Source organism: Cydia splendana, chromosome 3 (genome assembly GCF_910591565.1).
Source record: "Cydia splendana chromosome 3, ilCydSple1.2, whole genome shotgun sequence".
In the NCBI taxonomy this organism is placed as follows: domain Eukaryota; kingdom Metazoa; phylum Arthropoda; class Insecta; order Lepidoptera; family Tortricidae; genus Cydia; species Cydia splendana.
Window position 1 is genome coordinate 21932844 of NC_085962.1, and position 20787 is coordinate 21953630.

Below are 20787 nucleotides of genomic sequence, written 5' to 3' on the forward strand. Positions count from 1 at the left end.
AATGGGTTTTGAATGGAGGGTTGGACGACTTGAACGACCTGACCCATAGAAAGGATTTTTTTTCGGGTCAATAATTTTTTTCTAATCGGAACACAATACCGTATATGCCCTTAAATCATGTTTTCCATGTAGGTAGGTAGGTATATAAGTATGTATCTACAATAGGTAAATTGTATCCCACCAAAAACATTTCATGTAAAGTGTTGCCAAGACTAGGCGCATAAAGCTTTTACACTAAAAAGTTATCAGATCCCGTAGTAGGTACCAAGACTTTTACTCTGTAAGTCCTAACTTTATAAGGTCTAAATGTATAAAGCCAACATCTTGGTCAAACAGTACGGCTTGGCCGTTTCGTTGCTGCCGATGATTTTAGTACCTACCTAGCACCTACGCATTCTGCTCCAAATGCCACATAGAATGCAGCACTAACAGTGGCAAAAAATGCAAAAGGCAGATTATTAAATGGCGGAGTTTCATGATATGCCTAGGAATATCTCGATATGCCCGATTTTACGATCTACCGCCGATATATATACTAATTATCCCCTACTCAATATCCCTTAAATGACATCCTATGGCCGCGTTCCATCTCTGTCATCAGATCTGCATGCTCGATAGTATATTGCATTGCTTTCAGAAGTAAACCAACATGTAAAATATTAACTAATGAACTGATAATAAAAAATCATTCTATATCAGCTTGCAAGATTCGCCCTAAACAAATCGACAAACTATTAGAACAACATGTAAAAACAATACAAAAATTGAAAGTTAGTAAAATGCTGGTATAAAGACTTGATATTGTAATATTATTATAATTGATAAAAGCAGAAATTAAAATTCATTGTCAATAAAATATCGACAATATTATCGGCGCGTCCCTCGCACTATCTAGGTTTACTTAGAACTGACGTCATCTCGTTCACGGACAGGGTTGTCTGTGTTTGTTCTTGTACTTGTGTGAATATAGTTTTTGCTAGTGTTTGATAACTTTGTCGTGTGCGTGTGTAGCGACGCATGCTAAAAATGCATTAGTGTTAACATTATTTGTGTGCGTTACCTCGTCCCCCGCGCCAAAAACGACAGAATTTTTCAGATAGAAATTAGTGCGCGTCTCTACTCCATAGATATTTACTCCGAGGTAGGCCACCTGTAAACAAACCGCCTTGATGCATCAATGTCATAGTGAAAACTTGTAAAAATCTGTTTAAGGCCTAGTATGTATAAGTTACTTTATGGTTTCGTAGGTGCACTAGTGCTGCACTCTGGCGGCAGAACATTGCAGCAATACTCCCTATTGTATGTATTACAAATTGTATGTTTCTAGAAATTTAAAAAAATTATTCACGATGAATTTTGTGTTCTCGTGTTTTTTGATTCAGTTTATGGAAAATTTACAAAATGACGGAGTCATTGTATTTAGATCAGCGCCTAAAGAAGTAGCGGTTTCGATATCATTAGACATTTTCAGGGTTCCGTACCCAAAGAGTAAAAACGGGGCCCCTCTTACTAAGACTCCGCTGTCCGTCTGTCCGTCTGTCTGTCCGTCTGTCTGTCCGTCCGTCCGTCCATCCGTCCGTCCGTCTGTCTGTCACCAGGCTGTATTTCATGAACCGTGATAGCTAGACAGTTGAAATTTTCAATTTATCACAGATGATGTATTTCTGTTGCCGCTATAACAACAAATAGGTACTAAAAACAGAATATAATAAATATTTAAGTGGGGCTCCCATACAACAAACGTAATTTTTTACCTTTTTTTGCGTAATGGTACGGAACCCTTCGAGCGAGGCGAGTCCGACTTGCACTTGGCCGGTTATTTTTAAAATTAAAATTTGTACTATTCTGTATTGACCAAGCGAGTGCGAAGTGCGAGCTAAGCGTAACCGTTTCAGCTCGGCAAAAATATTTTCTTGTCTCCGGCTGTTCTCCTGTACAAGGTATTCTTTTCGAGCGATCATCATCTTGGTGACACTTTTTGATATTTAACAAATTTAACACATATCAGTGAAAGAATAAGGATCAAAGTTAAATGGCGTTCTAAAAGTTTTAAACATCTGTCGAAAGATGGCAGTAAATTCACTATGACAATCCGCCTCTATTTCAAATTCGCTTTGTAGAGGAAGTAAGGTTTTGAAAAGTTTACGAGAAGAAACAGTGCCAATATAGAGGGCGCTACTTGGCTGGTTTACGTGAAGCTGGTTCAAATCTGAACTTCGAAAACTTTTTGGTTTTTTTTATTGTGTTTTCTTTATTAGCACTCCGATCACTGCTCCCACACAAAATTTCACGATTCTAGTACTTCAGGAACCAATGTTTTCAGGTTTACGGCAAATTTTAGGTACCCCCATTTCAAGGGGTTGCAGGGCAAAAGTTACAGATTTCTCATCACCATATGTGTTAGTATACAGACCTATCATTACATGCCAAATTTCAGCCTTCTAGGTCTTCAGGAAGTAGTCTGTATTTTCTATGACACGAATTTCATAGGGTACGGACAGTGAAAATTAAAGAATCTATAAAATTTTAAGTATAATAGGTAGCCTAATAAAACTTGGTGTTTTTGATAAGTTTACTAACGTCATGGTATACTAAAAACCGGGCAAGTGCGAGTCGGACTCGCGCACGAAGGGTTCCGTACCATAATGCAAAAAAAAAAACAAAAAAAAAAGCAAAAAAAAAAACGGTCACCCATCCAAATACTGACCACTCCCGACGTTGCTTAACTTTGGTCAAAAATCACGTTTGTTGTATGGGAGCCCCATTTAAATCTTTATTTTATTCTGTTTTTAGTATTTGTTGTTATAGCGGCAACAGAAATACATCATCTGTGAAAATTTCAACTGTCTAGCTATCACGGTTCGTGAGATACAGCCTGGTGACAGACGGACGGACGGACGGACGGACGGACGGACGGACGGACGGACGGACGGACGGACGGACGGACGGACGGACGGACGGACAGCGAAGTCTTAGTAATAGGGTCCCGTTTTACCCTTTGGGTACGGAACCCTAAAAATTTCAGCCCTCTAGCATCATCCAAGCCGAAACTACGAGGGTTCGAAAATACGACGAAACGTGCCGAGAAAAGATATGCACTGCCTTTTGCCCTTTGTCTCGTCTTGGCGGGGGCACGGCCGTGCCCCCAGATATAAAGCACTTTATTCGAAAAAATAGCGACATCTATATTACGTAACGCTAAACTTTTTTTAAATATGGCTTCACTTAATTCGTTAGAACGTCTTAAAATTCTTGTATCTAAGGCATGGGTCAAACAAAAAAACATCTGTTAGAACATTATTTATGGATATCGTTGCCATGGAGGCGATTGTCACAAAAAACAACTTTGTCAAATAAAACTCAAAATATTATAACACCCCATTTATTAAATATATTAATACGGGTCACTCATGGAAGTTTTGTTATTAAAACACCCCATTTATTGTTTGTACTACGACATAATTCAGATAAATAAAAATACTTTCAGTTTTACAATGTTAAAAGAAACAAAGTTTTCATACGCCATCGCAGTTGCTGAGAACTTTATTACCAAAAAATTTGGAAAAATTATGGCGGGTAGATTCACAACCTGCTGCATGTAATTGTGTTTCGTGGTCTATTGTGTGTTATTCCAGCCGTGTAGGTATGACAGGTAATTTATTTACATCAACAGTCAAGTTAAATGTATCTAATCTATTTTCGTGTATTAATAAATATCCTGAAGCCTTTCTTCAAAGTGAAAGTTTTTTACGTTCGCAACATACTTAGACGCTATTTATGCCTCTCCCCCCCTGATATTGACGTTGATATTTCTGGTTAAGAATTACAGATGGCACTTCAAAATGGATGCAAAGTTCCACGAGAGGGCTCTCTTTGTCCTATATATTATACAAACTACTCTTTGCTTAAATCTATCAGTCAAGGGCTCCGCAGACCTTGCAATAAATCCAGGCGATTTTTGATCCATTGCAGCCTATAGTGCGACATGAAATATTAGAAATTGAATAAATGGAACTCAAAAATGTCCATACTAAATTGTTGCCATGTGTAAGCATTTTACGTCAAAAATGTGACAGTTACGTAGAAAGTGGTGCTCTCATTTATTTTCTACTATTTTATGACGCACTAATCGCACTATACGTCAATCGCTCTATAATAATTTTTGGTTAACTGCGAGTTCCCAGTTCGGGGCGAACTACTAGTTTATGTACGAAACACTATTTTGGGCTGTCCTATGTTGCTAAAATCGGCCCACTCTGCAGAATAGATATCTCTGTCGTACTTTTTGCGATTTATCAACAAGCGTAGGCACTAGCAGGCAGGGCCGAAATGGTGGCACTATCCTTTTATTATTGAAACTACCGGTACTAGTCGGTAGGTAATAAATAAATAAACAAATATTATAGGAAAATTTTACACAGATTGATCTAATCCCACACTCCACAGTAAGCTCAATAAGGCTTATGTTGTGGGTACTAGACGACGATAGGTATATCTGGGGGCACGGCCGTGCCCCCGCCAAGACGAGACAAAGGGCAAAAGGCAGTGCATATCTTTTCTCGGCACGTTTCGTCGTATTTTCGAACCCTCGTAGTTTCGGCTTGGATGATGCTAGAGGGCTGAAATTTTTAGTATACCATGGCGTTAGTAAACTTATCAAAAACACCAAGTTTTATTAGGCTACCTATTATACTTAAAATTTTATAGATTCTTTAATTTTCACTGTCCGTACCCTATGAAATTCGTGTCATAGAAAATACAGACTACTTCCTGAAGACCTAGAAGGCTGAAATTTGGCATGTAATGATAGGTCTGTATACTAACACATATGGTGATGAGAAATCTGTAACTTTTGCCCTGCAACCCCTTGAAATGGGGGTACCTAAAATTTGCCGTAAACCTGAAAACATTGGTTCCTGAAGTACTAGAATCGTGAAATTTTGTGTGGGAGCAGTGATCGGAGTGCTAATAAAGAAAACACAATAAAAAAAACCAAAAAGTTTTCGAAGTTCAGATTTGAACCAGCTTCACGTAAACCAGCCAAGTAGCGCCCTCTATATTGGCACTGTTTCTTCTCGTAAACTTTTCAAAACCTTACTTCCTCTACAAAGCGAATTTGAAATAGAGGCGGATTGTCATAGTGAATTTACTGCCATCTTTCGACAGATGTTTAAAACTTTTAGAACGCCATTTAACTTTGATCCTTATTCTTTCACTGATATGTGTTAAACTTGTTAAATATCAAAAAGTGTCACCAAGATGATGATCGCTCGAAAAGAATACCTTGTACAGGAGAACAGCCGGAGACAAGAAAATATTTTTGCCGAACTGAAACGGTTACGCTTAGCTCGCACTTCGCACTCGCTTGGTCAATACAGAATAGTACAAATTTTAATTTTAAAAATAACCGGCCGCGGCCAAGTGCAAGTCGGACTTGCCGCGCTCGAAGGGTTCCGTACCATTACGCAAAAAAAGGTAAAAAAATACGTTTGTTGTATGGGAGCCCCACTAAAATATTTATTATATTCTGTTTTTAGTACCTATTTGTTGTTATAGCGGCAACAGAAATACATCATCTGTGAAAAAATTGAAAATTTCAACTGTTGTCACGGTTCATGAAATACAGCCTGGTGACAGACAGACGGACGGACGGACGGATGGACGGACGGACGGACGGACGGACAGACAGACGGACAGACGGACAGCGGAGTCTTAGTAAGAGGGGTTTTTACTCTTTGGGTACGGAACCCTGAAAATGTCTTATGATATCGAAACCGCTACTTCTTTAGGCCCTGATCTAAATACAATGACTCCGTCATTTTGTAAATTTTCCATAAACTGAATCAAAAAACACGAGAACACAAAATTCATCGTGAATCATTTTTTTAAATTTCTAGAAACATACAATTTGTAATACATACAATAGGGAGTATTGCTGCAATGTTCTGCCGCCAGAGTGCAGCACTAGTGCACCTACTAAACCATAAAGTAACTTATACATACTAGGCCTTAAACAGTTTTTTACAAGTTTTCACTATGACATTGATGCATCAAGGCGGTTTGTTTACAGGTGGCCTACCGTGAAATTTCGTTATATATGCCTCTCTATCGATCGAATAGGCAAGAGTGATAGAGAGGCAGAAACCGAATTTTCAACTGCCGTGGTACGGGGACGGGCTAAAAAACTGAGACAACTATCACAAAATTATTGTCGTCCTTATCATTGCGTTCATGTATGGAGGTTCTAATACAGTAATTTATTTGTAAACTGTGACATGACAATTTCAAAAGTCATCAACACGTCGGGTTGTCAAAACAAACCAAAAAATTTACTAAACTAGTATTAGATTTTCTTTAAAATGGATTACGATATTGGAGAGTTGTTAATACACGTGGAACTGCAGCTCAAGGCTTAAGGCTTTATCGGAAACACTTCCCAAATTGACGACATCCACCGGCTTTTCAGTGAGAATAGGCCAATCGCCCCTGGTCAGCCTGAAAGGGCCATGCACGGGACCGTGCCAGTGCAAGTTGAGGAAAGGTTTCTCGAGCACTTTAGACAGGTACCAAACCAACGTCAAGTACCTACTCGTATTATGTGGAGATGTATTATTTTATTAAAATGTGGGGTTTGTATTGAAGTTTAATTTAGTTGGTAATAAAGTCGAATTTAAACTGTTGTGAGACATTTACTAACTTTGAATAATTTTACGGTTTAGACTCACTTGTTTTAAGTCACTCGGCCGACATGTTTCGCGATGTGTAGTAGTAGTCAACTGTATAATTTATATAGGCCCTACATAGAGGGCGCTAGCAATACGTAACTTTTATAATAACCTGAATGTTAAAATCTTTTAAAATTATTCCCGTTTATATGACCCTGTCCGTAGGTTCTATAAACAAATATGTCATTTCTAACTGGTATATCACCCCTTACAAAAATGAATGAAATCCCACCAAAAACATTTCATGTGAATTGTTGCCAAGACTAGGCGCATAAAGCTTTTACACTAAAAAGTTATCAGATCCCGTAGTAGGTACCAAGACTTTTACTCTGTAAGTCCTAACTTTATAAGCTCTAAATGTATAAAGCCAACATCTTGGTCAAACAGTACGGCTTGGCCGTTTCGTTGCAGTCACATAAACACTCCCTGGGTGGACTTTTTGCACAAAGTAGTAACACAGGTCTTACAAATTCTGAAAGTGTTCATAAATATGGCAGCAACGAAACGGCCAAGCCGTACTGTTTGACCAAGATGTTGGCTTTATACATTTAAAGCTTATAAAGTTAGGACTTACAGAGTAAAAGTCTTGGTACCTACTACGGGATCTGATAACTTTTTAGTGTAAAAGCTTTATGCGCCTAGTCTTGGCAACACTTTACATGAAATGTTTTTGGTGGGATCAAACTATCTTCTTAAAGCTCAGCTTAAAAACATCGAAATGCCGGGACGTGCCGCTAGCCAGCCGCGTGATCCAAGTCGAATGTAAGAACTTCGCTTCGCTTCGCTCGCTCGTTCGATAATGCTTCCAAAAATAATTCCAAATGAAGTGTGGAGACTTCCCTTTGTTCATTTTTTCATTATTATTGTTAAATAGCGCGCAATAACACTGTTCCTCGAAACGATAGCCAGCTATAAATACAAAATTTTTGTTTGTAACATTATAACGCGTTACTATAAACTCTTTGAAGTTCTTGAAATGTAACTATAGACTCTTATAATTTTAAACAAAATTGATTTGTGACATGTACAGTTTTCACATTAGGCACTGAAGAGTTGTGGAATGTATTGGGCCCTATACATTCCCCGACTCTTCTCTTTATTTATTTGTTTAAACTTTATTGCACAAAATATATACAACAATGTACAAATGGCGGACTTAATGCCAAATGGCGTTCTCTACCAGTCAACTATCTCTCTCTGCACAGACTCTAAAAAATTTGCTGTCACTACGGTTACGGTTAAAAATTAACGCCATGTGAATTATTTACAAATCTGTGTTAGCCTTGGGCGTTTTACATATTCTTGAAGTCAGACCGTACCCAATCGAACTATCGTCGTCTCATGAACATAAGTAATACTAATCACGGTAGACTGAAATGAGCAAATATGTGATGTTCCACGGATAAAGGTACCTAAGGTCCCGTTTTGGAAACTCCCATACAAAATTACACTTAACGCAAACACGTAGGTACGTCACGTCACGCTATTGAATGAATACTAGGGGTACCTACCTACAGACTACATAAACGTCAAAAATAAAAGAACTAATTTTAAAAAGTTCCTGTATTTTATCGCATACCTACTTACCTACATCAAATTGTGTAAAAATATGTTTAATAATGTTAATATATTACGAAGAGGAAAATGAGGACTACGTTTGTATGAAGAAACGGTCGTCCCCTTTCCTCTTAAGAACTAAACATGCAACTTGCGTAACAAAGAAGCCGACAATTTATATTATTCCCACCTCCCATTCCTAATAGCTGGGCATCGGGCATGAGTAATTACCAGAGTTGAAAGTCAGCGAGACCGTAGATCAACTGCCAAAGCCAAAACCACAGCCCACGGATATTACCGTGAGACATTTAATTTTCTACGTGAAGGGATAAGGCGAGGAGAATTTCCCGAGCATCCTGAGGCATTCTCAAATTGTGTTTCGGCTCGCCATAAATAGGAGCTGTCGCGGAGTGCAAGCATGACATCGAATTGTTACTGGATAATTCATTTTATAACTCAATCGCAGATTCAAACGAAACTTCTTCACAAATCGTTTAGTTTCAGGTTTATCATGTTTTCACGTTAGCGTGAAACAGTACCTAATAGGCGTTGGCAAATCAAATCCCGACAACCATTTTTGGTTACGATACGTGTATAGTGGTCAACTGGTTGCGTAGCCAACGTGCCAATCGTTAACGCTCCGTAGCGTATAGTAGTAACCTCTCTCTATCACTCTTCCATATTAGTGCGACGGAGACCATATAATTTATAACCTAAAAACGCCAAATCTCACAAAATTGTATTGAAATGACAGTCATCTTACCCTTCGAGTTTGAAAAATATTATAAATAATATCGATTTGTGTCAGTGCACGTTCGAATTGGCCTGTCAGTTAAAATGTTGAGTGAAAACCATTAAGGCGACGGTAGCGGTGGGTAAAATATCAGATTCTGTCAATTTACCCCATTTCACACACAAGCGCACTTCACGCACACTACCTCACTTTACTGGGACAGGTCAGTGACCCATCATGTTTTTTTAAGATTGGACTTTTAGTTTAGTATTGACCACTAGCCTCCTTTGAGGGTAAAAGCATTCCATTTAAAGATGAAAGAGAAACAATGCATTTAATCTTGCTTTCCTTGTCTGTTCATGTCACACGTGACGTACCTATTTAATTCATTTGATTGTTGACTGTTTTACTACCTACTATTGCTTTGTCGAGATACGCGTTTTGTACAATTAAAGCGAATAAAACAAGATGTCATTAAGTCAGATGTAAAATGTTATTTACTACTCTATACGGTTTTTCATAAGGTGCAAAATCCATTCAATAGGAATTTAAATAAATAAAGTTTCAGCAGGGTGGCAATTCCATTTTGGCGGATAAAGCGAAACAGAATAGTTCTATCGAACCTGCTTACAAATTTTCACGAGAATCAGTTGAGAAATGTGATCTGCAAAGGAGAACATACAAAAGCATTTTTGCCCAAGCTGAAACGGAGACCTTTGCTAACGCTCGGCCAATGATGGTTTAGGTACACCTATAAAAAATGGTTGTCCCTGCTGTAATTTTAATATCTTTATATTTCAACCGGTACAGTTTTACCTTCAAAAATAATCGGTATCGCTAAACAATAGCGGTACCTTACTACTTATACGTTCACGAAATCGGTATCTGCATAACTTGATTGTTAGTAAACTAACCTGGAAAATAATCTCAAAATCACCGAAACATTTATGTACAGTCACCTGCAATAATATGTTACGTCATTAGTGCCAACTTTGCCTCCAGGGAAACTTTGCCCAAAACGACAATTTTAAACAAATTCGTTAATGTAGAAAAATTGATAATAGTTATGGCCACCCTGCTGTTTTTAGTAGAAAATTGGTTATATTTCTGGCAAAGTATATGCCAAACTTGTGCATAACTTGACTTGGGAATTTTGAGTTTGAGCGAGTTGTCTAATATAGGGTATATTTCGGCGGGCAAAAAATTGATAAATAATGAATGCAAGTAGAAAAAATTGAGAACCCTTTGACAAATATTTCCGGGTTTCAGTTATAACACATGAAGCATAGATTATGTCTATTGAGATTTAAACTAATAAGGCCTAAATACACAAAAGTTTTAGCGTTGGGCAAAGTAATCCGGTAATTTGGCATCCATACCAACATTGCCCACCACCAAAAACGGATTAGGGTTGTCACTTTCATCTAATTTACCCAACTTCGCAAGTAAAAGAAGGTTATGTTTGTACACTAAAATAAGTTTATAAATATACTAGCTGTGCCCGCGGCTCCGCCCGCGTGTAATTCGGTCTGTGTCAGTAAGCGGCTAATTTCTAATCCTAATTTCTTTCCCTCTCCCCTGGAGGCGGAACTTGAAGTAAAGTTGACATATGGATATGCTAGAGGACTGAAGTCCAGATAAAATATTTTACAATAAGGTACCACAAAATAAAACTACACTCCAAAATCAATAGTTTTATTCGCCCTTATTCAAATTTTACACGTGATTTAAACTTAGAGAATATAACCAAACGGAGTGGTCATTAACAGGCGTTATCCCTCTGTCGAAAATAGGCGGCCAATGGTCAACCGACGTTTATCTGACATGGCTATGTTTACGTTACGTAGGTACACATTTGATGTGCCCCTCCCCCGCAAAAAACGCCAGACTATTTTGTACCGAAAATTATAGACATGGCGTCTCCGTTGGTTATATTCTCTAAGGATTTAAACGACAGAGTAGTAGGTGAATATCGGACGATACAGTAAGGTATACGCGCGCGAGCGAAAGCGAAGCGGCCTGCCTGGCTAGAGCGCCACTTACCGTGGTCTTCTTCAGAGTCCTGAGGAAGACCACGTGCCCCTTGTAACCTCAATTCGTTGCGAAACTTTCGCGAATGATTCGATTTTTTTCGGGAAGGCATGGTAATGCGTATAAAATGCGAGTCCCAAATCGTTTGACTCCGCAAACGACCAATGCCGGATTAATATATTTTGATGCCCTAAGTATTTCTAGACCATGGTGCCCCCTCGCCCTAGGGTCATCAAGATTACATTGAATTTTTTTTGGTAAATTGAGTGACGTTCATTGCTGCATTTCAGCTGAGATTGGAAATCAGTCACATCATTTTATCACGAAAATTAACAGTGCCGCGGCAGTAACGTTGCAACAGAGTACCTAATGCTGCTGCAGGCGCCACCCAAATGTCACCTTTATCATAAACATCTTAGAATGTTATTGTAAACGCGAGAGAAGCGAGCGCGAAAATTTTTCGATATTAAAACGCGATTTGATAGACAGTTGTACATTTTTACTTTTAGTATGGAAATCAGTCACATCATTTTATCACGAAAGTTGACAGTGCCGCAGCAGTAACGTTGCAACAGAGTACCTAATGCTGCTGCAGTCGCCACCCGAATGTCACCTTCTCATATCTTAGAAAGTTATTGAAAACGCGAGCGAAGCGAGCGCGACAATGTTTTCGATATAAAAAAACGCAATTCGATAGACAGTTGTACTTTTAGTATGGAAATCAGTCACATCATTATATCACGAAAATTGAATGTCACCTTTATCATATGGTAGAAAGGTATTGAAAACGCGAGCGAAGCGAGCGCAAAAAATTTTTCGATATAAAAAACGCATTTTGATAGACAGTTATACATTTTTACTTTTAGTATGGAAATAAGTCACATCATTTTATCACGAAAATTGACAGTGCTGCAGCAGTAACGTTGCAACAGAGTACCTAATGCTGCTGCAGGCGCCACCCGAATGTCACCTTTATCATAAACATCTTAGAATGTCATTGAAAACGCGAGCGAAGCGAGCGCGAAAATTTTTCGATAATTTTTGGTGCCCCCTAGACATGGTGCCCTAAGCAAGTGCTTATTTTTCTTAAAAGGGTTAATCCGGCACTGCAAATGACAGAGGTCAATGTTTTTTTTTCAAAGTACCCACCTTCGTGGCCATTATTAAGTGCTTAAGGAGGCGATACGTATGAATATGGATTTGATATGGATGCGATATAATTACGATTAGGTATAATTCATGACGGAGAAAATAAATAATTTTAAATAATTGTATGCAATTATACGCGTGTTGATATGTGTGTTTATTTTACCACTACGTAACTATGTAAACCCATTTTTAGTTTTCTTAGTTACTTAATGTTTACTCAGCTCCCCAAAAGATGGCACTGTGCAATTAGGGGCAATTAATTTACTGTCGTTTAATTTTGTTGTATTATTAAACAACATAATTATTCAATTAAATTTGTTGATATCCGTACGATTGATTGAAATTTTAGAAGAGGGGTCTTCTAAACTTAGAGTTAATTTGGCAAAATCCTTCCTCGGTGGCTTATTTATGTCACATCGTATTAAATTCAGCGCCATTTCTGTTAGTGTACTCTATAGTGTTAGCACATATTTGAAAAAAGTTTGCCCCTCCTTCCTAAGTAGCGCCATACGATTCAGGGGCAAACTTAAGTCAATCGAGTGTTGTGGCTACCCCCCCTTTTAGGGGTTGAATTTTTATAGCCTATAACCTGGCCGGGGATTTTCTCGACAGATTAGTAAAGTTTTCATCAAAATCCGTCCAGCCGTTTTCACGTGATGCGCGTTCAAATAAACAGACAAACAGATAAACAGACAAACAGACAAAAATTCTAAAAACTGTTGGAACGTGTTCTGTTATCAATTCTAAGTATCCCCAGCCAACTTTTTTTCAAATATCTTCCATGTACATACTTTCGACCCTCTTCAGCTTTATTATATGTATAGATACTGTATTTAATTTGTCTTATTATCCTTTATTTAGATGTTTTATCCCGTTAACGAATGAAAACACAACAAAAATCATATTTTTGGTCATTAAACTATTGTAACAGATTTTCTCAAAAGTGACAACCCTAGCCTTTGTAAAATGCTTAGGCGAGCCTTATTTGGAAATGGGCAAAAACGGGTAGGCAACATTGCCCAGCAAATTTATTTAAAAGTTTTTACACTTATCGCTAAGTTATTAACAGGGAATGGTAGGATTGCCCAAATTGCCCGATTGCCCACGTCAATTTGGTATTCAAATACGAGCTGTATTTGAATACCAAATTGACGTGGGCAATGTTGGCGAAAACCCCGGATATTTTTTTATTTGCCCGCCCTCTAAAACGCAAAAAAATGGGTAAAAACACGATAAAAAAATGTTTTCTTCACATAAACTGATGCGTTTGATCACAATGGACGTGCTGAGCAAAAAAAAGTCATATGATGTGATTTTTTTTGAGAAATTCGTGTTTAAAAAAAAAGCGGGCAAAGTTGATGATAATGAGTAATGACGGTACCTACTCTTCGAAGGTCGCAAAAATATGTGACATGCTCTTATGGTTCTACAAATAAGATCGTGTCAGATATTTTTGCGGCCTTCGTTGTGTAACATAAATTGCAGGTGACTGTACATTTGGAATAATTATTTTATTTAGTTTCAACGAAAGTTTCAAGTTTAGTACGAAAATACTTCAGATATGCAATATGCACAAAATGTAGACCTAATCGAAATAAAACATTACTTTTTATAGTAAATTTATAAAACATTCGATACATAGGTATACATAACAATAACCAGGCCACAACGCTATTGGCCTGTAAGCTTCATCTCGGTCTCCAAAGCCGCAAAAACTTGCTAGTACTTAGTGCTGGTCTAGCCTTTATTTTTTCTTGAAGATTTTCAGAGAACAGCACGTACACGCATTATACATATAGACGGAACGAACGGCATAATCATAATAATTTATTCGTCGCAATCCATGGTATTACAGATCTAGTTACAAGACTTTCAGGTATTACTTATACGAATTACATAACTCTTCCTGTTAATAGGCAATATTTTAATATAAAAGTTCTATAATATAATACAAGATTACAGTTGTCATCAAAATTCATTGACATACAGAAGTCAAATACGTTTTTAAAATGACGCAAAATGATACCAGCATAATAAAAATTGATCCCAATCATTAAAGATTGAGTCTTTAAACTTTTTTCATTTTAAGCGAGTTTTGAAGGAAGATAATACTTAAATTCGACTGTAATCGTATTATTTTAAGATAGTTTACTGCGGTTTTCAACAATAATGACCCGTAAATAACAGCAAATGAAATTTAAATGAGACGCGAGCTGATATTTATGTACCCTATTTTTTGAAATACATTTTATCTACTGGTATGCTTTCTCGTGTGCGTATATGATTTAATGTCAATATAATTGTCAAAAGCAAGAAAATCAAGCTGTCATTTTCATTTGAAGAAGTACACGTGTGCTCCGGTGTAGCCCCAACGGGCATCTGACTTGAAGAAGAATTTTGAGTGATGTCGTCAATGTATGGAAATTGTTCGAAAGTTTACATTTGAGATTGAATTTCTGTGTTGTCTTTGTGAGTAAAAATATAAATCGATAATAAATTGGTAGCTGAATTATCTAGCTTCCAAAATCATACAATAATTCAATTACTGTCAAAGACAAAATTGTTTTGCTTCTGTCTCAAACGGAACTCCATATTTTGATTTTTTGATACTTTTAGTGTCGATTTGTAGATAATAACAGCAAATTAAAAATATAATGGCATAAAGAGTCGGTACACGGTTTCTTCGTGAATAAATTTACGTGTAATTTAATGCAATTATCAAACATTTATTGAACAAATTATGGTTACAAAGTGAGGTCTAAATCGAAAACGTCATATACCGGCCCCTTAAAGCGACGATCCGATTTACGATGTCCATAGAGAATAACTCAATGTAAAATATGAAAAACAAAACGTTAAAAAGCACTCGGCTACAGTTTTTTGTCCCAAATGGAAGGTAATCCTATTTTGGCGCCAACCAGGGAGTACTACTATTCGAAAGTTTTACAGTATTTTTTTAACCCCCGATGCAAAAAAGGGGTGTTATGTGTTTAACGCCAATGACTGTCTGTCTGTGGCATAGTAGGTATAGTTCTCTAACAGATGAACGGATTTCGATGCGTTTTTTTACGTGAAAGCGAGTTTCCTTGCGGTGTATATCGATCCAGCAGTTTGAAGAGTATCAGCTCTTTTCCAAAATGATGGCGTAAGGCCTTTTTGGCATATAATAGTTTTTTTGGCTTATAGAGTAGGTACGTAGGGGTTTTTTTTTAATTTTTAAGTTAATAATTATTCAGACCCTAACTACCTGCAACTTAAAATAATTATGTAGATCATTATTATTATTTAACTTTAGCTATAGGAGCAACCTCTAAAATGCGATAAATAAATTGGCCCGTAGCTGCGGCTTGGCTGTCCCGTAGAAAAAACATCGACTGATCAGTCGAATTCAATGAAGTAGGATTACAGACGACCGGCCTGCCTGTGAAGCTAATGGTTCTGGGTTCGGATCACGGTATTTAAGGGCATTTATTTGTTTGATGAGCACAGATATTTGTTCCTGAGTCATGGGTGTTTTCTATGTATATAAGTATGTACTTATCTATATAAGTATGTATATTGTCGCCTAGCACCCATAGTATAAGCTTGGGGCTAGGTTGATCTGTGTTAGATGTCACCCAATATTTATTATTTTATTTATTTACAGTCGTTCAGTATCTTCAGTACCTATGCCCTAACAGTGGGGTCGGCAAACAGCGGCTCGCGAGCTGCATGCGGCTTTTTGGATTTGCAATCGGCTCTCCAAGACGCCCAATATGTTAAACCACTTAGGGCTTATTAAACCACTCAAATCAAGTTTTATGACTCTTTGAGATTTCTTAAAGATAAAGATAAAAAATAGTTTATTCAAGTAGGCATATTACAATGCGCTTATGAACGTCAATTAAACGTAAACCGGCTCCAACCCTACACCTCTGCCCCTAGAAGATTTAAATCCCTCCTCAATTGGAGGAGGGTATCCCAATATGGGACCGGCAACAAATTCGGTGGGACACATCTTTTCAAAACATGATTACATCTTATAACACTTTAAACTCTCGCGTTTTGTACACATATTTAATTACACAAACGGGTCTACCGCGATATAATTTCATTGTTTTTACCTTTAATTCCGACGTTTCAGCTGAGTTGCACCAGCTGTGGTCACGGAAAGACTGACGTCCCAACAAATGTCAACGGAGATATTAATAAAACACCACTAAACTACCCGAAATTAGTTTATAAAAATGTTCGGGGTAGACAAAGAAATTGCAGCTACCCGTTAAAGTTTAATGTTTATTGTCCACGGCACGACACGCAACACTCACAGTATCCGTACACTGGTCCGAAGATATATCCGCTGGTTTCAACATTTGAATCACTGGTCCCCAAGTAGACGATAATTTGTACCCGTCCTCACGATTGAAATTTTTAGGGTGTTTTTTAATTTCAATCGCCTCTCTCACGATCCGCGGATAATAGTGTCGCTCGTTGGAGAGGACTTTGGGTTTATGTAGCTCAATCCAGTGATTCGTTCCTGTTGTCAGCAAGTGCTCAGCTATTGCGGATTTGTTTACATGGCGATTTTTAACAGCTGCTATGTGTTCCTTCACCCTCTCTTGAACGCTGCGCTTAGTTTGGCCAATGTACGCACTTCCACAACTGCATTCTATCTTGTAGACACCCGGATTCTGATACGGAATGACATCCTTTGGGCTGCGTAAAAGACTTGCTACTTTAGATAACGGCGTGTATACAGTCTTAATGGAGAATTTCTTCAGTACTGATCCAACTTTGTCCGTTATCCCTTTCACATACGGCAAAAAGGCTGGTTGCCTACTAACCTCCGGATGTCTTTCTTTTTTCCTAGTCGTGCGTGGGATTTTCTGCAAGTACCCATTTTTCTTTAGCACTTCCTGAACATGGGCTAACTCATTATCAATGTGTTCCGCGTCACATAAGTCTCGTGCTCTGTTAACCAGAGATGTGACCACGGATTGTAGATGCCTCGGATGATGGTGGGAAGATGCTTGTAGGTACCTGTCAGTGTGTGTGGGCTTCCTGTACACGGAGTGTGCCAGGGTTCCATCTGGTTTCACTCTTAACTTTACATCCAGAAAGGGTAAGGATCTATCGCACTCCATCTCAAATGTAAACTTTACCTTTGGGTGGATGGAGTTTAAATGGCCGACGAAATGTTCCACTGTGTCGGCGTTGCCCTTTAAAATGCAGAACACGTCATCTACATATCTCTTCCACATTGTAATTACAGACGGTCCGGAACGTAATGCCATGGAATTAAAGGTAAAAACAATGAAATTATATCGCGGTAGACCCGTTTGTGTAATTAAATATGATTACATCTTATAATTAACATGCATTACGAGTAATTAAGAAAATTACAATTTAACTGATGATTTCTACTGCGGCTGGCTATTCTCTTAAAACGTTCGCCGGCCCCACCTAACCTATGCGAAGCGGAACATTTCTTTCTACCGGATAATAACACAAGACAAGATGGCATTAATGAAAGAATAACAACAACCATCTTAAGGTCATCATAACATTTACCTTCGTTTTCAATCCTGCTGAATATTCATTGACTTGGAAACGAAAACATGCCTTTCAATCTTCACGTCCGGTTTACCCAATTGAGTTTTGTTTGTCTTATTGTTAGTGAAGGCTGAAAAGCGTTACGGTCATCATATATAGATGTATTAAAAAGGTGGTTGGGTAGGTCGTAGTCAGTTGCTGGATAATGATGTGTGCTGTAGACCTGAAGGTGTTGCTCGTATTGTTGGCGATGTTGGCACTAGTGTCGTGCGCCAACAATGCAACGACCACTGCTGCGCCTGGCTCCTCGACCACTCCCGCTACGCCCACCACGAAAAGGCCACCCGTATGTATAGTTCGGATTATAGTTACCCCCTTTATTTTATTACTTAGAATCTTTCTAATCTCAAAAGTAGTGGTAATTAACTTTTCCTTCCGAAGTGCCTATCCTATGATATCAAATATTGCGGTACCTTCCTTACTTACTTACTTACTGCTGTGGCGCAACGAGCCGAAGTGGATCTTGGCCTCCGACACCAAAGACCGCCATGCTACTCTGTCCAAAGCCGTTTCTGTCCAGTCGACGGCGCCGAGTTTGCTAAGGTCTTTCTGCACTTCGTCTCTCCAGCGGTACCTAGAGGGCGTCCAAACGGCCTTCGGCCACTTGGTACCCCAGCCTTGCAGTACCTACTCAGATTAAATTTTGGAGGGTAAAAGTTACCATTACTTTTGAGTAGTAGTTATAAAATTTCGGATCTTTATAGATTTTCATTTTATGACGATGGAAGGAACCAAATAGGTAATATTTTGGGACAATTTTTTCCTCCCATTTCTTAGGATCTTCACTTCGTGATTCTGAGAAGGTATATTTAAATAACATATAAAATCCTAAATATTAAACACAAGTGCCCAGTAAAACTTTAAATACTTATTTAAAATGGCCCAGTTACGGTATTGTGAAAGAATTTTAATGCCGAAACAACATTTACTTTGAGACCTATGCTATTAATATTCATAATGTGTATGTGATGTTTTCGTTATGCAGGTACTACAGCAACTCGCCCAGAGTGTTATCGATATACCCTTGGGGGTAGCGAAAGCGTGTAGAGACGTAAGTAATTAATAAAATAAATAAATAATCAAATATTATGTGATAATCTGGCATACCTAAATCGAGCTAGTCCCACATAAGCTCGGTAAGGCTTGTGTTGTGGGTATAGTATGTAGACGACGATATATGTAATAGATAGATTTAGATAGATACTTAAATACATAGAGTACATTTATAACTTAGGACCAAATATTTGTGATAAACACATAAATAAAGGACCCTTACCAGGATTCGAACCCGGGACCTCCTGCTTTGTAGGTAGGGACTCTACGGACTAGGCTAGTATTAGGTTGTTAAAAGGCCTAACAACTGGCGATTCTCAATACAGGTATACTTTCTTCTGAAGGTCCTGGGATTACCTTATCTTAATTCGGTATACCTACAGAGCCATCTATTAATAGATGTCTCTACGGAATATTCGTATTTGGTTGTCGTCTTTAGTTAACGTTTAGACAATTCAGTACCCTTAGTGTAAATTTGATTCGATAGCGTGAGGTGACGTACGATTTGCCCTATGTCTCATTTTGTATGGGATTTTGAACACGTTCCGCTGTCCGCTTGGCGCGCTGTACAGAATCCCATGCAAAATGAGACTTACCGCAAAAGCGTACGTTCGTCACGCTATCGAATTAAATTGACACTAGGGGTTCAGTTACTTCCAACAAAACTTACAGTGGCCATTTGATCGGCTGTCAAACTCGGAGGCACGAGTTATTATGTGCTGGACGCCTAGCCAATATGACAATCGTTGATAAAAAATGGCATTGAAACTAAATGTCACTAAATGAAACTAAACACACAATCTAAATGTTCCACGTACCTATAGATAGGTAATTATATACCTATGAGTTTTTGTTAAGCTATTAGAGAATACTAGTAGAATACTTTTGACGAGTGGTGTGATCCCTTGATGCTGATTGTACCACTGTATTGTATGAGAAGACAGCGACATTTCTGTAGAACGCACACTGTACGTAGCATGGGGTGCCAAGGTCTTGAGCCTTTTATGTTGTATAGTCAGCAATATCAGCATCAAACAGTCTTTCCAATATGACCAAATATAAATCGCAACTAATCCTTCTTCTTATGGCAATAAAGGTGTATAGCTAAGTTGCGATATATCTGATCACATTGGCTGTGACCATTTATTTGATGCTAACTCTTATGTGTTCGATACTTTATTACTTTATTAATCTTTTGTTATATCATTACTTTATTATATTATTACTTAACTCTTTTTTTTTCAACAGGGAGCTGAAGCTTTTGAATCATTCTTGGACATCTTTGGATAAACAAGATTCTACCACTAAAAATAATACTTTTAATAAAAAGACATAACTGTTCCATGTGTATGTTATATTTAAATATGTCTTTATTCGACAAAATATGCAAAAGATAATATAATATGTGAAAAATAGTATGATGTACCGCCTTTGTACTTGTTTACATTAAATAAATTATTAATGACTATGCAAGGTATTTTACCGGTTGCTACTTGTGCTTTTATTACCTATTTAAGTACTTCCTTGAAAAAAGTTGTGAAAATGAAGGTATGATAAAAATACTTAATTATTATTCACGTAATCCTTGCTGCCAGTGCCTGGACATACTCGTCATATGTATTCTACACCTAAAGCTCTTATTTATAACTTCGTGAGCTGGACCTGGACTCTATACAGTCGCCATCAGATACATCGGAGCGGGCGAGGTGATCTAAAATATCTGAACACGCACTTAGCGCCTTGACAATATAGACATTTTCAGATATTTGTGAGCACCTTGGCAACTCCGTTGCATCTGTCTTCCCTGTTGCATACCTTCAAAGAATCATCTTCAGATTTCTAACAGATTATTCTTTGCTGTGTTTTTGATGTAGAAAAAAATCTGCCCAGAATTTTGATCTATGTTCTAACGCTACATCAGGGGGTAAGGGTTTTTTTCCCGCAAAA

General features: G+C 37.9%; 1 protein-coding gene and 1 long non-coding RNA gene across 2 annotated transcripts in view; one reads left to right on the top strand and one right to left on the bottom strand.

Moving 5' to 3' along the window:
- LOC134806847 (insulin-like growth factor-binding protein complex acid labile subunit) overlaps positions 1–16463 on the bottom strand; it is a 285723-nt gene extending 269260 nt beyond the window's left edge. The window contains exon 1 of the mRNA XM_063780248.1: positions 16299–16463. The gene's annotated coding sequence lies outside the window, so the exon portion shown is untranslated. The remainder of the gene's footprint in view (positions 1–16298) is intronic.
- A 1547-nt stretch (positions 16464–18010) lies between these two features.
- On the top strand, positions 18011–20142 carry LOC134806313 (uncharacterized). The gene is made up of 3 exons (XR_010146508.1): positions 18011–18073; positions 18773–18838; positions 20089–20142. It is a non-coding gene; the product is annotated as an uncharacterized LOC134806313 (long non-coding RNA).
- Positions 20143–20787: the final 645 nt, after the last annotated feature.